This window comes from Mus musculus, chromosome 4, assembly GCF_000001635.26.
Source record: "Mus musculus strain C57BL/6J chromosome 4, GRCm38.p6 C57BL/6J".
In the NCBI taxonomy this organism is placed as follows: Eukaryota; Metazoa; Chordata; class Mammalia; order Rodentia; family Muridae; genus Mus; species Mus musculus.
The window spans coordinates 3847478-3867787 of record NC_000070.6 but is presented as its reverse complement, the minus strand read 5'-3'; the positions used below and the strand labels follow the sequence as shown (position 1 = coordinate 3867787).

Below are 20310 nucleotides of genomic sequence, written 5' to 3'. Positions count from 1 at the left end.
GGTCTACAAAGTGAGTTCCAGGACAGCCAGGGCTATACAGAGAAACCCTGTCTCGAAAAACAAACAAACAAACAAAATCATCTTTTTCTGAAAACCATTCCAAGTGACAAGAATCAGCTCTGTACATTCTGTAGCCATGAGTGCATGAGAAAGAAATCCTAGAATGCAGTGATACCCAAAGACTGGACTAGTTGCACAGGAAGAGTGTAGGGATAAGGGGGAAAGAGACCCACCATTGATAGGTCCTAGAGATACCTGAAAAAATAGATACCCATAGAATCAGAGCCCCTCGCGAAGTGCAAACGTGTGTGTGTGTGTGTGTGTGTGTGTGTGTGTCTGGGTAGGGGATTAACTCTGAGGGCAGACTAAGCTTCCAAATGTTAGTAGAGGAAGAAAGAAAGTGTTAAATGTTCCATCAACACAGAGCTCAGACAATGGCAGAGAAGAAAGGGCTCCTGGACATGACAGACTCACCTTGGGGGCAGGGCAGAGTATAAGAGAGGCTCAGAGGTCTCCCAGGCCACTTTGTTTTGAGAAAGCAAACCTGTGGCTTCTGAGAGGAGCCCTGCAGAAATGCCATGTTTGAAGGGAGCAAGCAGATGAAGGAAGTCTGAGCATTTGGAAAACATCCTGAGTTTGAGCAAGGGCCTCAGGTGACCCATGCATAGTGACCCAGTTAGGTGATGTTCATGTTTGAGAAGTCGTCTCAGCATATTTAACACAAAGATTAAGAAATAAAATGAAGACTGGGTCAAGTTGTGGCAGGGAAGAGAAACAACCTTGTTGCAGATAGCCCTGGGACTAATTGTATATAATGTTAACTTGTTCTCCTGGGAGAGGTTGTGAGCAAGGAATGAGTCAGCACTCAGGTGATTTCCTGTAAACCTTCTTCCCAGCTTAGTTTATAAATAAAGGCTAGATCGGGTGATTGGACGGAGAAAGAGGGGAAGGTAGAGCTGAAGGTTTTGAGGGAGAGGGAAGGGGAGAGAGAGAGGGGGGGGGGATGACTGAAAAGGAAGGAAAGTAGAGCAGAAGCACCTGGCCTGGAGAAACTGAAAGTTCTAAGGGGTCTCTTCTATGGGGAAGATGGTAGTGTAGTGGTAGTGAAAGAGCCTAGTGGGGAAACCCCCATTCCCGATTCGGCGTGCACCCAAAGAATCACGAGAGACCGTCTTGATGCAAACACGTGAGGTAGTTTAATGACGGAGCTCCGGGCCTATACATATCTCCCATAGGGGACAGCGGTAGTCGGCCTCGAGGCTTGAAAGCTAGGGGTTTTTATAGAAAAGGGTCTGGGGCTGGGGAAGGAATTGGTGTGGTTTCACACAATTGGACAATTTAAACTTCAACAGAATAGTTATACACTAGTAAAAGTGTACGTATAGATCGGGGTATCAGGAAGTCTGAGGGCTGGGTGCTTGGAACATCTGGTTAATATATGACTCTGAACTGAGTCAGAAGGTCAGTGGGCAGAGGGAGGTGCTGGGCCAGATGGTATTGACTAAGCTGAGATAGCCTTGTTCTGTCCTTGCACTCTTTTTTTATCTTTATGATCTTAGGATCTTTTATCTTATGATCTTTAGCTGTTCTTAGGAATACCTTAACGACCGGCCTGCTAGGACATGCCTGGGCCTGTTCCTCTTTGTTCTCAGTCTCAGGCAGCCTCTTAGGCTCACAAACAACTTTCTGGTATATTTTACATGAATTGTAGGTCCTAAAATTTCATCTTTCTCTCAGTAGATCTGTCCAATCTAGTTGCACAGCATGTATTCATATTAATTGAGTTGTGTTTTCATTACCCGGGCTTATTTGGGTTGGAGATTTACTGCAACACAACCTATCAACTATAATCATGGCTAACTGATGTAGCAAATAGATGTCCAGCAGTAAGATAATTATAAATGGGCAAATAATATTACAAAAATAGAACCTGTGCCCTAAATCTAAAAAGAAATATATAAATAAAGGTAAATTTTACCAAAATCAGAGCTTTTAAAGAAATTTATATTGATTTGGAAGGGGGTTGAACATGCATCCTGTAGAGGTCAAAGAACAATATGTGGAAGTTGGTTCTCTCCTTTCCATATTATTGGTTCCAGGAATTGAACTCAGATCCTCAGAGTTGGCAGTAAATGTCATTACCCTCTGAGCTATCTCATCAGCCCAAAGCCCACCCACTCTCCCTCTCTCTCACACTCCTGCTTCCCTCCCTTCCATTCATTCATTGTGTGTTGTGTGTGAGTATATGTATGCCATTGCACGGGTGTAGTGATCAGAGGACAGATTGGAGAAGTTATTTCTCTCCTTTTACCTTTATAGAGGTTCCTGGAGTGGACCTCAAGTCCATTGGTCCTTGGTGGAAAGCCTACTGAGCCATCTCAATGCCACAACTATTGTGCAACTATGTGCTGAGAAAACCACTAATTAAAACTGTAGTAATTTTGAGACCAACAGTGCAAAGTATTTAGTAGATAAATACAGAGGAGTTAAAACTTATCTGAACATAAAAAAAAAAAATGTGTGTCACATTGAGAGAAAACAGAAAGCTGGGCAGGGTGATACACACCTTTAGTCCCAGCACTTTGGAGGCAGAGGCAGGCAAATTTCTGAGTTTGAGGCCAACCTGGTCTAAAGAGTGAGTTTCAGGACAGCCAGGGCTACACAGAGAAACCCTGTCTCAAAAAAAACAAAAACAAAAACAAAAAGAGAGAGAAGAAAACTTGAGAGAATTTTAAAAAATGGAAATAATGTCAAACATAATGAGTTTTTAAAAAGCAAAACAAATAAGATTGTTAAATAAAAATCAACATATATTCCACTGTGAGAAATAGTCACAAAAGTGGAGACTACAGATCAAAACAAGATTTTTTTTTATTAAGAAAAATACTGTTTGCATAACTTTGGAAATAAAACTCCACACCTATAAGACCATAGGCAATATACCCAAACTAGTCCCAATGACCACAAAATACAAACAAAGTTTGTGTGGATGAAATAAAGATACTCAGCATCTGGCCTATTTTTCCCATAAGAATGAAGCCACAAGTGCCATTAGCTTCTTCTAAAGGCTGATTGATCTTTGCTATTTAAATAATTCCAAAACCTTCCATTTCTTTAAAGAAATTTATACTGAAACCTAATTAAGATTATTTTAAAAGATAAAAAAGAAGAATGAGGGGTTGGAGAGATGGCTCACAGACACAATGGCCACAGAAAAACTAGTAAAGATGTCTGTCAATGTGATAGGTCAGTCAGTGAAGAATGCCAGAATGTAAATATCAGACAGTCAATGTACTGAAATTGATAGAATGTAGAAAGCATGTTTAAGTCTTAGGTAAACAGACAGACAAATAGTTTGCAAAAATTACAGCAGAATCAAAATCCTATTTCTTTCCTCAGATAGCTTTCCTTCCCAGTTTTATGAAGTTTGTTCCTTAACTCTGAGAACTTTCTGGCGTCCCCTTTCTTTGATGAGTCCCAGTTCACCTTCCTCATCTGATCCTGTTTCTAAATCCAAGTGATTTCCCACTAGCTAAAGAGCCTGGAGGACTGGTTCTCTAGGGCATCTCCATGTGTTGATAGATCCATTACCTTTCCTTTGCCTCGAAGGCCATGGTGCTGGGTTGTTACTGATGCCTAAAAATGAGAGATAAAAAGTGGGGCACTTCAGCTCCAGAAAATCTGTGTGTATACACATACACCTTGCCCACCCCACAATCCACTTTGCAGGGTTTAGCCCCACAGCAGTTAGTAGTACTATCAACGAGCAACCACTTCCACATTTTCACTTAGCTCTGAGTAATAAGTCTTTTAAAAAAAGAGTTAAAGTATGAAATCATAAGAAGCCCCAGAAGGCAGGTATGAAGTCCTTTAAAACATCAGAGTGGTAACATCTTTCTAAAGAAACAAACAACAAACAAGCAAAAAAAAAAAAAAAAAAAAAAAAAACCAACAAACATGAACAACAAAAAACTGGTATTTTCAACTACAAGAAGAACATAGGCACATGGGGGGAAAATCAATAGTGCTTTTAAAAGGAAAAGAAAGATAACAAGTTGGGTTCTGTCAGATGTTACTAGTACAATCAGAGATGGGCAAACATTCCAGGGAAAACGATCTAGAAGCATGTATTTACAGTCACAAGATCCTTCCTCAGTGACCCAGTAATTCTGTTTCTGGGCGTTTAAGCTGTTACATATCACATAGAACCAAGTTCATCTGTTGCAGCCTTCAGAGCAGTGGAAAGTGAAGAATCTCTCAAAAAGAACTGGCCATGATCTAGCCTATCATAAAACCCTATGCACTGACCAAAATGAATATGCTTTTACTTTCCAGGGAAGCCTTCATATTTTCAATTAAAAGCAAGGTAGAAGGCTAATGATTACATCTAGCATGCTTTCTTTTATGAAGGAAAGAGAAAAAGCAACTGTCCCTATTTGTTTACATTTGCATAGAAATTCCAGAAGAAAACTAGAAAAGGGTAGGACAAGATGAGATTGTTCATTGTATATCTTCTATGGTAATCTGAGAAATGAGCCATATCTCCTAATTTTAAAAAATATCTTTTAACTGTAAAAAGTATTTACACACAAAGACCTATTTGTGAAAGGTTGTCTGAAAACAGTCTCAATACACCTGCCCTGTTGCCATTGCCCCCCCCCCCCCGCCTCCTCCGGCCAGCAGATTCTCTGAAACATGCTCTGAAACAGGCCAGCAGCACCATCTCTGACTCTTCCCTCAGGTTTCAAGCTGTTCATCCCAGCAGCTGAAGGAGAAAGAGACAGACGTTTGTCCTGCTTAGCCATTGCTGCTGTACTGTCCTCTCCCTCACTCCTTAATCTGCAATCTCCTTCTTTACCCTTCAAGCAAATCCTCATTTTCCCCACCAGCATGTCTGAAATGTATTATTATATGCCAAAAGCTGTGTTTACATAAGTAAATACTCATACTACCTGCTTACTATCATTGGGTTTTTTGTTTTGTTTTGTTTTGCTTTTAAATATCAGGATACTGAGACCTAGTGAGGATAACTTGACCAGGGTCACACAGACAAAAGATGGGCACATAACTCATGTCCCTAACCATCATATTCTTCCACCTCGGATGGTGGTCATGGCAGAAAAAAAAAAGACAACAATCTTTAACATCATTGTTTCAAGTGCTTAAAGAATATATCTGATTCACATGAAAATAAGGCAAATTTCTTGGTACAAATATTAAGCCACTTACTATAAATGAAACAGAAGAGACATGTGAAAAATAATCCTAGTTGACACTTAATCCTTTCATTCACATCATCCTGATCATAAAATCATTTTCCATGTGTTTATATGCAAGCATGTGTTACCAAATATATATCCTTAAGTGGGAGCACTTACAGCATCAGATAGGAAGTCAAGAGAGAGGCTGAGGTCTCACAGTCCATCCTTCCCAAACAGCCTAAGGAACTCTTAGCAGTCTTCAGGACTCGGGTGTTTGTACGAGCTCCTAGGAGTACCTCCTCAAAACCATGCCTAAAATCCCAACAGGCTGTCAGAAGACACAAGCCATATCCAAACTAAATCAGCCTATCATCATAACATGTAAAAATAGTGCAAACAATGGCAAAGCCCCAAAATTAGGTCCTAAGGTCCAAAGCAAAACAAGTCAGCTGTCAAAGATAAAGATGCTAAAAGGCCGTTGCGGCTACTGCATCAGAACTCTGAGGAAATACGTTACTCTTCATGTCCAACTTAGAACTCTGTGCCTTGTTACCTTTGCAGGCTAACCAACAACCTTTCCAGATGTACAGCATCTCAAAAATCTACTCATATGCATCCTTACTTAGGAAACTACTCCATAAGATATTCTTCCATCACAAGAGCATGGTCCAAGACAGAAGAAAACACCAGAAGGAAACATGAGGATACAGATGGACAGACGCTGTCCATCATGCATTGGAGCAGCAGAGAAGAGGTCAAAGCAGGCTGAAAAGAAGGAACCTTTAGATTTGAGTGAACTGAGAGAACATTTCCACAGACACTCTGGGGATAATTTAAGATAAGTAAAAGAAAATAAAGCCATTGCATCAAAAAAGTATTAACTTTAGGAGAAACAAAAGGTTTGGACATTAAGAAACAAAGCAAAGACGGAGGGAGAAATGCTACCATTCAACACAGGCTCATAGACCAAGCAACACCGTGCAGTTGTGATTTCCTGAAAATAGGAGCAGGAAAAAAAATAACTTTTGAGACAGCCTATTGCTGGTTCAAAACTTGTCTGGGGAGAGCTAGGGAAGAAGGGCCGGTGACTGAAGCACTGGCTGCTCCTCCAGAAGGACCTGGTTTGATTTCCAGCACCTACATGGGAGTTCACAACGGTCTGTAACTCCAGTTTCAGGGTATCCAATGTCCTTTTCTGGCCTCCACAGGCACTGCGCACATATAGGACACAGATATACAAGCAGGCAAAACATATATACACATTAAATAAAAATACATAAATCTTTAAAAACCAAACCAGCCAACAAACTAAAAGCACTTGTTTCAAACTTGCAATCTTCCTGCCTCAGCCTCCCAGATGTTAGTATTACAGATATATGGTACCTTGCTTAGGAATGAGGAAAATCCCTCCCTTTTGAAAGAAAGAAGACACTAGATTATAGCCAAAAATGTCAGAAGATATTCATTTCAGTGTGTTGCTTGGAGGTAACCTGAGACACCAAAGCCACCAACCAGCATAGGGAGCGCTGCACCCGCAGCACTGGTGTTCATGCTAGAATCGGATGCTCTATTGTAATTCTGTGATTCTGGTATTTACATGTAACTGATGGCATTTTAAAGTAAATTTAAAACAAACAAAACAAAACCAGAAGCATAGGTGTGCCTTAGGAATGTATTTCAACACGAAAACTCTAACTCTAATTCTCAACTATGAAATAGTGTTTTGTTGTCTCTTTATGTAACCTATGCTACCTCCTTTTTCTAAAAAAAGGAAAAAAAATCATCTATTTAATGTGTGGGGTGTGTGTGTGTGTGTGTGTGTGTTTCCACATGCATGCAGAGCAGCAGATAACTTGCAGGAATCAGTTTTCTATTTCTACTATGTGGGTTCTGGGGAGCAAACTCAAGGCTTTGGGATTGGCAACAAATACTCTAACCCACTGAGCCATCTTGATGGTCCTGAGCTGGCCTTTTATTCACAATCCTCCTGTCTCCGGCTTCCTGGTGTTGAGATTGTTACCATGCCATGCTTAAATGTGAGTTTTAAGAAACAGATGACACCACAGAGACAAACAGCATTCTTCTCCATGGCCTTGGTGTGTGTGCATCGCTGCGCTGATAACCACTCTTTGTACACACACATACTACTAACGTGAAGCAGACTCCCTCCTACGGGAAAGCCTAAAAGACGAAAAAGCCCACACCTTCTTCTAAAGAAAAGAAACTAAAGGAAGCTGGGGAAAGTAAAACAATGGAGCATACTACCGAGCAAGGAATTCGATTACAAAGAGGGAAAGCTAAGGGTCTATGGGACAGGAGAGGGCATGCAGAAGACATTTAAAGAGAAAGGCAGGGGGGCAGGGAACATGGGTGACAGGACTAGAAGCTTGTGCTCTTCCAAGAGGCCAAAGTGTGGCACTTCCTTGATTTAGAATTGGAGGTAGATTTTCCTGCTTTCAGGAGCAGTGACGTACAGGAGAACATGCTGTACAGCAGTCCAAGAAAACATTTGTCAAATGCTGAGGAAGGCTTAGGTCCCAGAGAACTGGGGAGTCCTGCCATAGAACCCTCTGAAGAATAAATCATGTATGTGTTTTCTCATATTGTTTAAATGCTGTGGCAAAGGGGTGAATTAGTAGATCCTGCAGCCATCATTAATGATTTACTTCAGTGTATTTTCCATAATTACTTATGACTTGCAGCTATTGTAATTTTAGCCATAATAATTCCTCACCAGGGCTATTCTGTACACCCAGACAGTTGAATTGGGTCTTGGCTGTGCAGTAAGAATGTTATTCCCGGGTTTCTCTTGGCTTTCTTGGTAGTCATGCTTTGGCTCATACTTGTTAGCATCTTTCTGGAATGTTAGAGAAAGTTTCAAATTTAGTCAACAATGTATTTCCTAAAGCAGCACTATCCTTTTTGCCTTTAATTAGGTTCAAATACTATTAAAGAACGACTAGATTCTTTAAAGTCTCTGTTCCCTAAAGATTTCATAGTCTTTCTTGTCTAATAAATTCAATTTTAGCACATTTTATGGACCTTGCTTTAAACTCTGTCAGGGCTCAGTTGGTACTCCAGACATTGGTGTGGTAGCAGAAAGACCATACGTAGCATTGGTCACTAAGGATCCAGGCTGACAGCCCCACCCACCATAGTTTCTCTACACCATATCGAGAAGACAGACAGACAGACATTAAAAAAAAAAAAAAAGCAACCAGAAAATGGTTTCTCTTGAACCAGGGAGGTGCTCTTCAAGTACGGAGGAATTTGCCATGTGGCATATTAACCCACATAAAAGAAAGGAGGCACCAGGAGGTGCTGCTGGCCAGAGACAGGAAGTCTCCAGGGGTTACAGGAGTGTTTTCCTGAGTCTGCAGAGACCTAGGGTAGAAGGTGTCCCCAAGACCTAGTAGGGAGATGTAGGGACACCACGCATGTAGATTGTCATGGGTACTGTCTCTTCCACACTGTGGACTGTAAGAGCCATTGTTCCTAAATAGGACCCAAGGAAGCAGAGGCTGGCTAATCATGCTTCTGTCTGGGAAAGCCGAGGAACCCCAAGAGTGAATAAAACATGCTTCCTGTTTTCAGAGTCTAGCCTAGCACATCAGTTTTACTAAAAGTATTTTTTTCAATAAATACTTTACATACCACATACCAAAATCATTTCCAGATGGATTAGAGGCCATATGTAACACTGGAAGAAAACAGAATGAAAGGTTATTATGAAGTCGGAGAGAGAAAAGATTTCAAAGTATGAAAGCAATGGAAAAAGCTATAGAAGAGATTGCCAGAATTAATTACACAGTGGAGAGGATTTCTGAACATCAAAATATAAATAAAACACAGCTCGTGGACTGAGAAAAGTGTTTTGCTAGAATGTAACAACATAAAAATGGAAATGAAAACTCATCTTGCCCAAAAAAAAAAGAGAGTAAAGAAAAGTTTTTAAAAGTGGATACAAAATAAAGAAAATGCATTTAAGAGACAAACAAGAATCACAGGAAAATGTCATCTCTCGAGTGCCTGGGTATTTGCACATTAAAAATAAGGTATTTTAAAAGACTGTGCACATATTTCTCTGTGTTAATGAAGTTGTGGTAAAACGGGATCTTCCCTACGTGGCTAAGTCACTACAACTTTTTGAAAACCAACTGCAGCTTGGCAGTATGTCAAGAACCCTGTAAGTTTTAGTACTCAGGAGGCTGAGGGAGGGAGGCTAAGAGTTCAGGACCAGCCTAACTATATTGCAAGGTCCAACCAAGAGTTCAGGACCAGCCTAACTATATTGCAAGGTCCAACCTCGACAAAACAAAACAAAATTTACAAGATCCCTAAAAAGGTTTTGTATTTAGTACTCAGTACATAGTACTCAGAAATCTGTCTGTAAGGCACTAACTTTAACTAATGAAATATTCACCAAAAGCCACTTTATTCTGCCAAAATAAAATAACATAAATACCCAACATGGTCCACGTAGATCAGTTGGTTCAGAATGTGATGGTTATTATAGTAACATAGAAATGGTTAATTTACAAGGTAAACTGAGTCAGGGAGATATTAAAATGACCTATTCAGTGTGTTTATAACATATGTTTCATTATTTACTTATTTGTTTTTATTTTTGGTTTTTTGGTGGTGGTAGGCAGTGGGGTGTTATTGAAGTTGTCTGTTTGTTTTTTTGTTTTGTTTTGTTTTTTTGATAAGCTCTTTCTGTTACTTAGAATGACCTGGAGGTTACTTTGTTGCCCAGTCTAGCCTCAAATTCATCCTTCTGAATGCTGGAATTACTGGTGTGAGCCCCCAAAGATGGTTATATACTCTCATTGTTTTAACCTAGTACCTCATGAATGCTAAGCCTTCTTCCTACAGAGCTATTTCCCATCTCTCTGTTCTTTTTGTGGTGAATAGTATTAATTTATAATTGTCATGGAAATTATCCTAAAAGCACCTATTTAAAAAATAAATGACCTGCCCCAGAGGCATTGCAGGTGTGGCTGCTATGTTACATGTATGTCAATAGGTGGCAGAGGGGAGAGAGGCTATGTCTATGCTCAGTGTTTTGACCTGTAATCATTGACCTATAAATGATTGGTAGCCTAAAATTCCCTGAAAAAGTGAGCCTAAGACAACTAGCAGTCCAGTGCCAGGCAGACCCAGATGAACTTCAAGGAAGGGGAGCAAGCTGGAGACTAGAAGCACCCTTCCTGGACCTCCAGCCCCAGGTGGCCATGAGCCCAAGACAACCATCATCAAAAAGGGCCACTTGGGTGGGCTGGACAAGGATAGAGCCCAAGATGACCACCAGGTTAGCGCCATGAGACCACTCCTGAGAAGATCCCAGACACTGGGAGACCCCAGGCACCACTGAGAAGAGCACGTAAGTGGAGGAGAGATGGAAGAGAAAGAGAAACAGAAGGATGTGTGCATAATGAAGAGGCAAAACTGGAGGGTAATGAGGAACAGCTAATGTGAGTAGCCAGTGATGCCACCTGGATCATGGTAGGGTCCTGGCCTGTGCTGCCACTAGGAGCCACATCTGTGTCTGTGGCCCTGCAGCAGCAGGACTGTTACCCTCGAAGGCCAGGCAGATGTCTCTGGTTTGTTCTGTCACTCTGGGACATGCTGATGTCTGAGGGCTGTGCAGAACTGGTCCCACCCCTCACCTGGGCATCATGGGAGAGCTGACCCTGAGTGTATGAGAGCAGGAGAGCTGACTCTGCCCGTAGCCAGCTTCAGTACTCAGGAGAGCAGGCTCTGCACATTGCCGGTGTGCTAGCCCCAAGGATATGGGCATGGGAGAGCTGGCCCTACCACTTGCCTCCCATACAGTGGTATGGACAAAGGAGAGATACCATCCTTTCCCCTTGACCCCCACCAACTGTAGCAGGTGGAAGACCTGGCCCTGGCATCATGAAAGCAGAAGAGCTGACCTTGTCCTTCATGCACTATAGCACTCAGGGGAGAGGGCCCTGTACCTCGCCTGGGCAACACAGAAAGCTAGCCTTGGATGGGGTGGTTACAGGTGAGCCAGCCTGCAGAGGCTCTTGGGCTCTTGCCTACTGGGCAGTGGCAGAGGGAAAGGTGTCCTTCTCCCTTCCCTTGTCCCTCACCATCTATGGCAGGTGGGAGACCTGGTCCCAGGGTCATGCGAATAGACTTGGCCATAACCCTCAACAGCTGCAACAATAAGGAGAGTGAGCACCCCACATAGGCAACAGAATAGAGCTGGCCCTAGTTGCAAGGGTTGCTGGTGAACTGGCTCTGTGGATGTGAACGTACAAGAGCCAGCAGGCTGACCAACTCAGATTCCTCTCAGGCCAGATCCAGGGCTTGAATCAGTCCACTCCAACATCTACCCCATTGATGAACTGCTGGAGTGCATGCAGGGGCTGGTCCTACAGATCCACAACTACAGAATCTCCATGATACAGGCTATATATTCTATATCCTCTTGGATATCTTATATTCAAGAGGAGTCTCAGTGAGGCTCCAGTAATGATAAGAGTAGCAAAAATGTGAGGCCTTGTATCAGATGAAGGAGTCATTGAGATGAACATTTGCAAGCAGAGAAGTGTGGACAAAAGGGTCTACTGTGTGACACACTACGGCTTCCATAATGAGATTTTTTTTTCTGTTGGTGGGAGGTTGCAAGGGTAGAGGGGCAAGTGTGAGGGGAGTGGAGGATGAGTGGGATTGGGGTACATGTTGAAACAAAGAATTAATAGTGTTAAAAAAATAAATGAATTAGGGAGGCAGGAGCATGCATACCCTTAACTCCAGTTGGGAGGCAGAAACCAGCCTGAATTCCAGTACAACCAGGGCTACACAGAGAAATTCTGTCTCAAAAAAATAAAAAACTAATAATCATAATCATAATAAATAAATGAGCAAAGAATTACTAGTGCCTCTGCACAATAGTAATGAACAACCAGAAAGAGATTTTAAAACTAGTCTCATTTACAATATCAAAAAGGATAAGCCGTGCGGTGTTGGCGCGTGCCTTTAATCCCAGCAGAGGCAGGCAGATTTCTGAGTTCAAGGCCAGCCTGGTCTACAAAGTGAGTTCCAGGACAGCCAGGGCTATACAGAGAAACCCTGTCTCAAAAAACTTAAAAAAAGAACAAAACAAAACAAAAAAAAGGATATAATATTTAAAAATGAACATGACCAAAGAAGGAAAAAAAACATGTCTTTGTTCTTCCTTTTAAGAAACAGCCTTCCTGTTCCCCGATGTGATCATTCTCCTATTGAAAGTATGTTCCCCATGGCTTTCAGTGTACCCAGAGTTGTACATTAGAATGGTTACCACACTTTCCCAGCCACTCTACTCCCTAGCCAGCCTGTCTTGACAGAATTGCCTAGTTTTGACATTGCATATAATCTGATTGCATAATGTATGGCCGCCTGTGACTAGCTTGTTTGACAGCTGACTCTTTGCAAAGCTCATTCCTTTTGTAGCATGGCCCAGACTCTGCCTTGTGAATAGAGCACATTTTATCTGGTCACTGGCTGACGGGCATGAGAACGGTTTCTCCTTTGGGAGATACTATAAACAATCCAGATATGATAACCCAGACAAACATTCTTATAGGGAAATGTTTTCATTTCTCTAGAGTATATACTTAGAGCCTGAGTGATAATAATTTTAAAATTCTTTTTTTAAAAAAAACTATGAAAAAAATGCTTCCAAAGGCAGTTGAATTAACTTATACTTTAAGGTATATATGCCACTTTGGAAAGACCAAATTTTCAGATAATAACCATAGAAGGAAAAGAAGAAACATTAAAAATGTTATTTCTTTAGAATGAAATAAAAGAAAGTCAGAGTGTCACCCACAAGGCATGCATGGTGGCCAGAGGACAGCTTTTGGGAATTGGTTTATTCCTTCTATCATTTGTCTCCCCAAGATTGAGGCCAGGTCATCAGGTTTGGCAGCAGGAACCTTTATGCACAGAGATATCTCACTGAGCCTAAAGATATGGAAAACATTTTTAAAATAATTATAACAGAAAACTTCCCAGAGTTAGAAAAAGAGATGGAGCTGGTGAGATGGCTCAGCGGATAAGAGCACTGACTGCTCTTCCGAAGATCATGAGTTCAAATCCCAGCAACCATATGGTGGCTCACAACCACCTGTAACGAGATCTGGCACCCTTTTCTGGAGTGTCTGAAGTCAGCTACAGTGTACTTACATATAATAAATAAATAAATAAATAAATAAATAAATCTTAAAAAAAATAAAGAAAGGAAAAAGAGATGGCAATCTAGACAAAGGAGACATTTAAGACACCAATCAGACATGATCAGAGAAGGACCCCAACCTACTCCACGTTATAATTAAAACACAAAATATGCCAGGTGTGGTGGCGCACGCCTTTAATCCCAGCACTCGGGAGGCAGAGGCAGGCGGATTTCTGAGTTCAAGGCCAGCCTGGTCTACAAAGTGAGTTCCAGGACAGCCAGGGCTACACAGAGAAGCCCTGTCTCGAAAAAAAAAAAAAAAAAAAAAAAAAAAAAAAAAAACCAAAAAAAACCCCAACAAAATATACTGGAAAATTATTGTGAGCAGCAACAGACAAACATCGAATCACATAGAAAAGCAAGCCCATCAGAATAACATCAGATTAATCAACTGAAACTTTAAAAGCCAGGAAGCCTGAGTAGGTATTTCAAGTTCTACAAGACAACTGCAAACCCCAACTGTGATCTCCAAAAAGTTACTGTCATAATTGAAAGAAAAATAAAAGCTTTCCATGATAAAAATAGTCTAAAAGAATTCATGACCACTAAGTCAGTGCTACAGAAACTATTTGAAGGAATGAAGAAAAAAAATCCATGAGGCCACAGAAAAGAATAAACCACATAGAATAATAGTTAAGCAAGAGAGGAAGAGGGAGTAGAGGAGAAACACTACAAAGTCAACAAAATGTCAAGAATCATTATATAACAGTTATAATGCTGAACAACTAATGATCTCATTTCCCCATTCAAAAGGCACAGATTGCTAGATTGGATCAAAAAGCAGGAAATATTTATGCCCCAATTATAGGTCCACCCAAGTTCATAAAATAACAAGAAGACACAAATTAGCCGTAGCACAGGAGGAGAGGCAACTTCAACATTCACTCTCATCAACTGACAGGTCATTCTAATAAAAAATAGAGATGTATGACCCAACCGACACCATACATCAAATGGGCTTAACAGACAGCCTCAGACCATTTCATCAAAACACTGGAGAAGAATTTATTCTTCTCCATTGACCCTTTTCCAGAATAAATAAAATACTAGAGGGAGGGAAGGAAAGACAGAGATAGGCAGAAATAGAGACAGAAAAAGAGAGGTGGAGAGAGAACAGGAAGTTGGTGGGTAGGAGGTGGAGGTAGATCTGGGAGGAGCTGGGTGGTAAATATAATAAAATGCATAGTATAAGATTCTTAAATAAATAATAAAATATTATTTAAAAAACAAACCATATATTAGTACACAAAACATCTCAACAATTACTTCAAAATTGAAATAATTGCTTGTGTCTGGTGACTGAGAATGGGTGTGGGTGGGTTGGGAGCAGGCAGAGGTGGGAGGGGAGAGGGGATTTTCAGAGGGGACACTAGGAAAGGGGATAACATTTGAAATGTAAATAAAGAAATTATCTAATATGTATGTATATATATATATATCACCTAAGCCACGTGCTGAGGAGTTAAGGATGAGCTAGCTGCTCAGTATCCAGAGCTCCGTCTGTAGCTCCTGTAGTTCATCCTATTGAGCAAACTAAAGCTTGGTTTTGTGACTCTCTCTGAGCATCAAAGCACTTAAGCCCCTGTTGTTATCAAGCTTGGTGTTTAGGTAGCCTAGAATAAATACCCAGAGCACTTGGGTTAGAAGGGGCAATTCTGTCCATTGTATTAAAGTTTCCTCAGTTTCTTAAAAAAAAAAAAAAAATGGGATACAGAGCTAAACAGAATTCTCAGCAGAAGAATCTTGAATGGCCAAGAAGCACCTAAAGAAATGTTTAACATCCTTAGTCATCAGGGAAATGCAAATCAAAATAACTTTGAGATTCCACCTTATAGCCATGAGAATGGCTAAGATCAAAAACTCAAAGGACAGCACATGCTGTCAAGGTTATGCAGCAAGGAGAATCCTCCTCCACTGCTGGTAGGAGTGCAAACTTATACTGCCATTCTGGAAATCAATTTGGCAATTTCTTAGAAGACTGGGACTAGTTCTCCCTCAAGACCCAGCTATACCAGTCCTGAGCATGTATCCAAAAGCTGTTCCACCATTCTACAAGGACACTTGCTCAACTATGGTCATAGCAGCTATATTCTGCTGCCAGAAACTGGAAAAAAAAAAACTAGATGTCTCTCAACTGAAGGACAGATTTAGAAAATTTACACAATGAAATAATACACAGTCATTAAAAACAAAGGCATCATGTATTTTGAAGGTAAATAGATGGAGCTAGAAAATATCATCTTGAGTGAGGTAACCCAGACCCAAAGGGATATGCATGGTATGTTGTGCTCACTTATAAGTGGCTATTAGCCATAAAATACAAAATAACCATGCTATAATCAACAGGCCTAAAAAAGCTAAATAACAAGGAAGGCCCAAGGGAGGGTGATTGAATCTTTCTCAGAAGGGGAACAAGATATTGGAGGTCAATAGTAGGAAGGAATTGGGTAGAAGAGGGGATGGGCAGGGAAGTGGGGCAGCAGGGTGTGGGGGGAAATCTTATGTAGGAAAAGCAGGGGATAGAGAAAGGAGATCGGTATTGGGGATTTGGACAGTCTCTAGGATGTGCCAGAGACCTGGGATGGGTAGAGGTCCCAGAGGGTATATGGGGGCTACCCTAGCTGAAACTCCTAGCAGTAGGGGAAATGGATCCAGAAGTGGCTACTTCCTGTAGCCAGGCAGGACTCCCAGTGGAGGGATAAGGACAGCAACCCAACCACAAAACCTGCTACCAAAATGTGTCCTGCCTACAAGATGCGCAGGAAAAAAGAGCAGAGACTGAGAGAATGGCCAACCAATGGCTGCCCCAAATTGAGACCCATATCCTGAGTAAGAAGCACTCCTTGACACTATTAATGATACTCTGTTATACTTACAGATAGGAACCTAGTATAATGGTCACCCAGCAGCCAATGGAAAGAGATGCAGAGAATCACACCCAAACATTAGATGGAGCTTAGGGAGTCTTATAGAAGAATTGGGAGAAAAATTGAGGGACCTGAAGAGGACAAAGACTCCACAAAAAGACCAGTCAACTAAACTGGATCCTTGGGGGGATCCCAGAGACTGGATTACCAACCAAAGAGCAAGCAGGGGCTGGACCTGGGCCCCCTGGACATATGTAACAGATGTGCAGCTTGCTTTTCAATGTGAGTCCCCCAACAACTAGAGCAGGGACTGTCCCTGATCTTGTTGCCTGTGGATCCAGTGCCCCCAAATGGACCACCTTGTTTGACCTTAGTGGGAGAGGATGCACCTAGTCCCACAGTGACTTCATGGGGTGGGGGTGATGGCATGTTCATGATGTTCTTGTTAAGGGGGGTGTTAATTAGGAAAGGGGAAGGTGGAAACTGGGAGGAGAGGAAGAGTTGATATTGGTTTGTAAAGTGAATAAATAAATACAGAGAGACCTCAAATAAAGAATTTATTGATCCCCCTCATGAAAATAGGAAAAGAAAAGCATACTAGACCTCAAATCAGTATAGAAAAATATTATTAATATCAGGGCAGAAATTAATGAAATGGAAACAAAAAACCCACAAAGAATCAAAGAAGCATAAGTTTGACCACTATGTGGGTAGACAATACTTCCTTAGAAGACATTGGTTATTAAATGAAAAATTTCAGTGTTAACCATGAGTTATTTGTCAGGGAGAATTCCAAAACAATGCAGCCTATTGCTATTGCTCCTGGCTGACCACCAGAACTAGATGGTAAGATCTTATTGTTGATGCATGAGTTGGTTTCAAGATAAAGATAAAGATAAAGGTAAAGGTAAAGGTAAAGGTAAAGGTAAAGGTAAAGGTAAAGGTAAAGGTAAAGGTAAAGGTAAAGGTAAAGGTAAAGGTAAAGAAAGAGATCACTCTGGAAGAAACCTGAAAAGTTCCTCAGTGCTGACTACTTTCATAATTCCCAAATGTGCTGTGTAGGCTACTGGGGGAGAAAAGTTCTTGGTACCCAATAGAGAACCGAGTGCTGGACTCCAACACACCAGGCAAGATGTGTTCATTGGTACAATATGGGGTGAGCAACTGCTTCCTGATTGGATCTGAGGTTTGCTTCACAGCAGGGAATTTATATCTACTACTGTGAACCCAGTCCATTGAAAGCTACAGTGGGGACCTACTATTGCTATTGCTGAATGATCATGTTGTCAAATGCTCTTCTAAATATTTCTGTTTGATCCCATAGATTAGTGATGTGCCTTGATCAGAGAAGCTTCTTTGTGCAGCAGACCAGCAGTGCAGAGCCCAAGGATGGGGAAGAGGCTATAAGATGCTGTCTTCTGGACATGGCATGGCTACTGTGCTCAGGAATTTGCAGCCGTTGTGGTTAGCTGCTTTTGGAATCACTTGACTCCAAGTAAAGAAGTCAATTGAGAGCTAAAAGAAGTTGCACTGACTGCAGGCCAATCAAGCAGCATCACCCAGCACTGAGTCTCCCAATTTATGAACATAGCTATATGTCCATGTATCTTTGTCTTCTACACTTCTTTCATCAATGGTTCGTAGCTTCCCAAGTATGGCAGTTGGGCTGCCTTCTATGGAACTCACATTAAATTAATTTATTCTTATTGATGCTGTTACAAATGTTATTGTTTTCCTGTTGCTACTACTTATGGGGAGCAGCATGGCTGACTCCTGTGTGCAAATGATACAGTACCCGTAGTACCTGTCTTTTGCAGTGTTGTTAGTATATTCATTAGAATTGTCTGTCTATGAAGTTATCTATGGTGCAAATTCAGAGGACACCATTTCCAGCTTCGATCTTGCTTACTTGTTCTTCTTATCTGATTACTCTGATGAATGTTTCTGGTAACATGCTGGATGCAAAGGACAAGAGTAGCCTCCATGTCTTGTTTCTGAACGTAAAGGTTTTTACTCTTTTGCTTTTGAGTAGAATGTTTGTTGCACATTCTTTATAGAATACCCTGATGAGAAAGTCCTCTTGTGGGTCCATTTCCCCAGATTATTGTGCTTTTATCAGGAAGGAATATTTTTCCATTGTCTATTAAAATAATTATGTTGGTTGTTTGTGTTTTGTTTTGCTTTAGGTATGGTCTCCTGTAACCCCATCATGTAGCCTTAAAATTGCTATGTCTGAGGGATGACCTTGAATTCCTGATCCCACTGCCTCTACACTCTAAGTGCTGAGGTTACAAGCATTCACTGCCTTGCCTGTCTAATCATATGGGTTTGCTTGTATGGTATGATTCACTAATATCTGACTGTCTTCAGCGGGGCATGGAGGGACACACCTTTAATCCCAGCAGGGAAGCAGAGGCTGGCAGATCTCTAAGTTTGAGGGGCAACCTGGTCTCGTGACCTAATTCCAGGCCAGCCAGAGTTACATCAGGAAACCCTGTCTCAAACACCAAAATCAAAAAACAAACAAACATTGTTTGCCTGTCTTTATTCTTACCTAGCCTTCCACCAACATTAACATAGTTTTCAAAGTCCGTCTTTTTGAAAACACTCTTACTTACTTGTTTTGGTACATCTTTACTATTTTGCCTCCTGCTTCCTTTCCCCTCTGCATCCTAAGCACTGAGAGCAGTGGGGTCGTTGGATGTCTTTACGTGATCACATCCTGTCCTGGGCTGGCATCCAGGGTAATGAGCCCTCAAAGTCATGTTTCCAGGCCCGAACTCTTCTTTGATTTCAGAGCATGCCCCACTGTCTCTTATGTTTCTGCATTTTCTGTGAATAGTTCAACTATAACTTGCTCAAAGCTAGATGTTCTACATCTTCTTTTATTCAAATCTTATCATTTACATTCCAAAAAATGCATCTGGAATCCAACAACTTTTCATAATCTCTGCTGGTAAAGCCCAGCCCAAAGCACTGACAAGTTGCCTGTGGATGACCAGGAGAACTTCCTTCCACCCCATCTATTGCTTTAACTAGGGCTGGGACCAGCAGGCAAGCCCCTCATCACTCCACTCCACCTGTGTTTAGTGAATGCCTGTGATAGCCATCAAACGGCCTGTTTCCCTAGGACCACATGCAACAGACAGTTTAAAGTTGGAAAACCTAGGGCATCAGTGTCTAACATGGTCAGAATATCATTCAGTCTCGGAAAGAGACTTTTGTAACGAGAGAGATGAAGAGAGAGGATCTTGTGCTAAGTGGAATGTTGAATGCAGAAAGAACACAGCGCCATCTCGCTTCTGCATGGGATCTAATGAAACAAACACAGAAGTACAGTGAGTAGGTGAAAACAGAAAGTAGAGGGTCTGGAATGAGGGCTGTATTCGTCAGGGTTCTCTAGAGTCACAGAACTTATGGATAGTCTCTATATAGTAAAAGAATGTATTGATGACTTACAGTTGGCAGCCCAATTCCCAACAATGGTTCAGTCGCAGCTGTGAATGGAAGTCCAAGGATCTAGCAGTTACTCAGTCTCACACAGCAAGCAGGTGAAGGAGCAAGAGCAAGACTCCCTTCTTCCAATGTCCTTACATTATCTCCAGCAGAAGGTGTAACCCAGATTAAAGGTGTGTTCCACCACACCTTTAATCCCAGATGAAAGGTGTAGCCCAAATTAAAGGTGTGTTCTATCACACCTTTAATCCCAGATGACCTTGAACTCGGAGATTTAATCTTGTGGAATCCATAGCCACTATGCTTCAAGATCTCCATACCAAGATCCAGATCAGAAACTTCTATCTCCAAGCCTCCAGATAAGGGTTACTGGTGAGCCTTCCAATTCTGGATTGTAGTTCATTCCAAATATAGTCAAGTTGACAACCAGGAACAGCCACTGCAAGGGCTGAGTGTTTATGAGCATTTATTGCTCATGCAGAAGACCCTGAGTCCAGCTCTGAATATCCACGTGGAACTGTTCACAACAGCCTCTAAC

The 20310-nt window shown here is 41.5% G+C and overlaps 1 long non-coding RNA gene and 1 other non-coding gene across 3 annotated transcripts in view; one reads left to right on the top strand and one right to left on the bottom strand.

Annotated features, from left to right (window-relative positions):
• Positions 1 to 2864: 2864 nt before the first annotated feature.
• Gm32823 overlaps positions 2865 to 20310 on the bottom strand; it is a 29275-nt gene continuing 11829 nt past the window's right edge. Inside the window, exons 1-3 of one of the 2 annotated variants that reach the window (XR_003955364.1) lie at positions 8863 to 12001; positions 7936 to 8058; positions 2865 to 3636 (exon numbers count right to left, since the gene is read on the bottom strand). This is a non-coding gene — a long non-coding RNA (predicted gene, 32823). Of the gene's footprint in view, positions 3637 to 7935; positions 8059 to 8855; positions 12002 to 20310 lie in introns of those variants that run through there. The other variant, XR_881078.2, reaches the window with a different exon arrangement.
• Positions 10175 to 10311, top strand: Gm24125. The gene has a single exon (XR_003955511.1). It is a non-coding gene; the product is annotated as a small nucleolar RNA SNORA17 (small nucleolar RNA).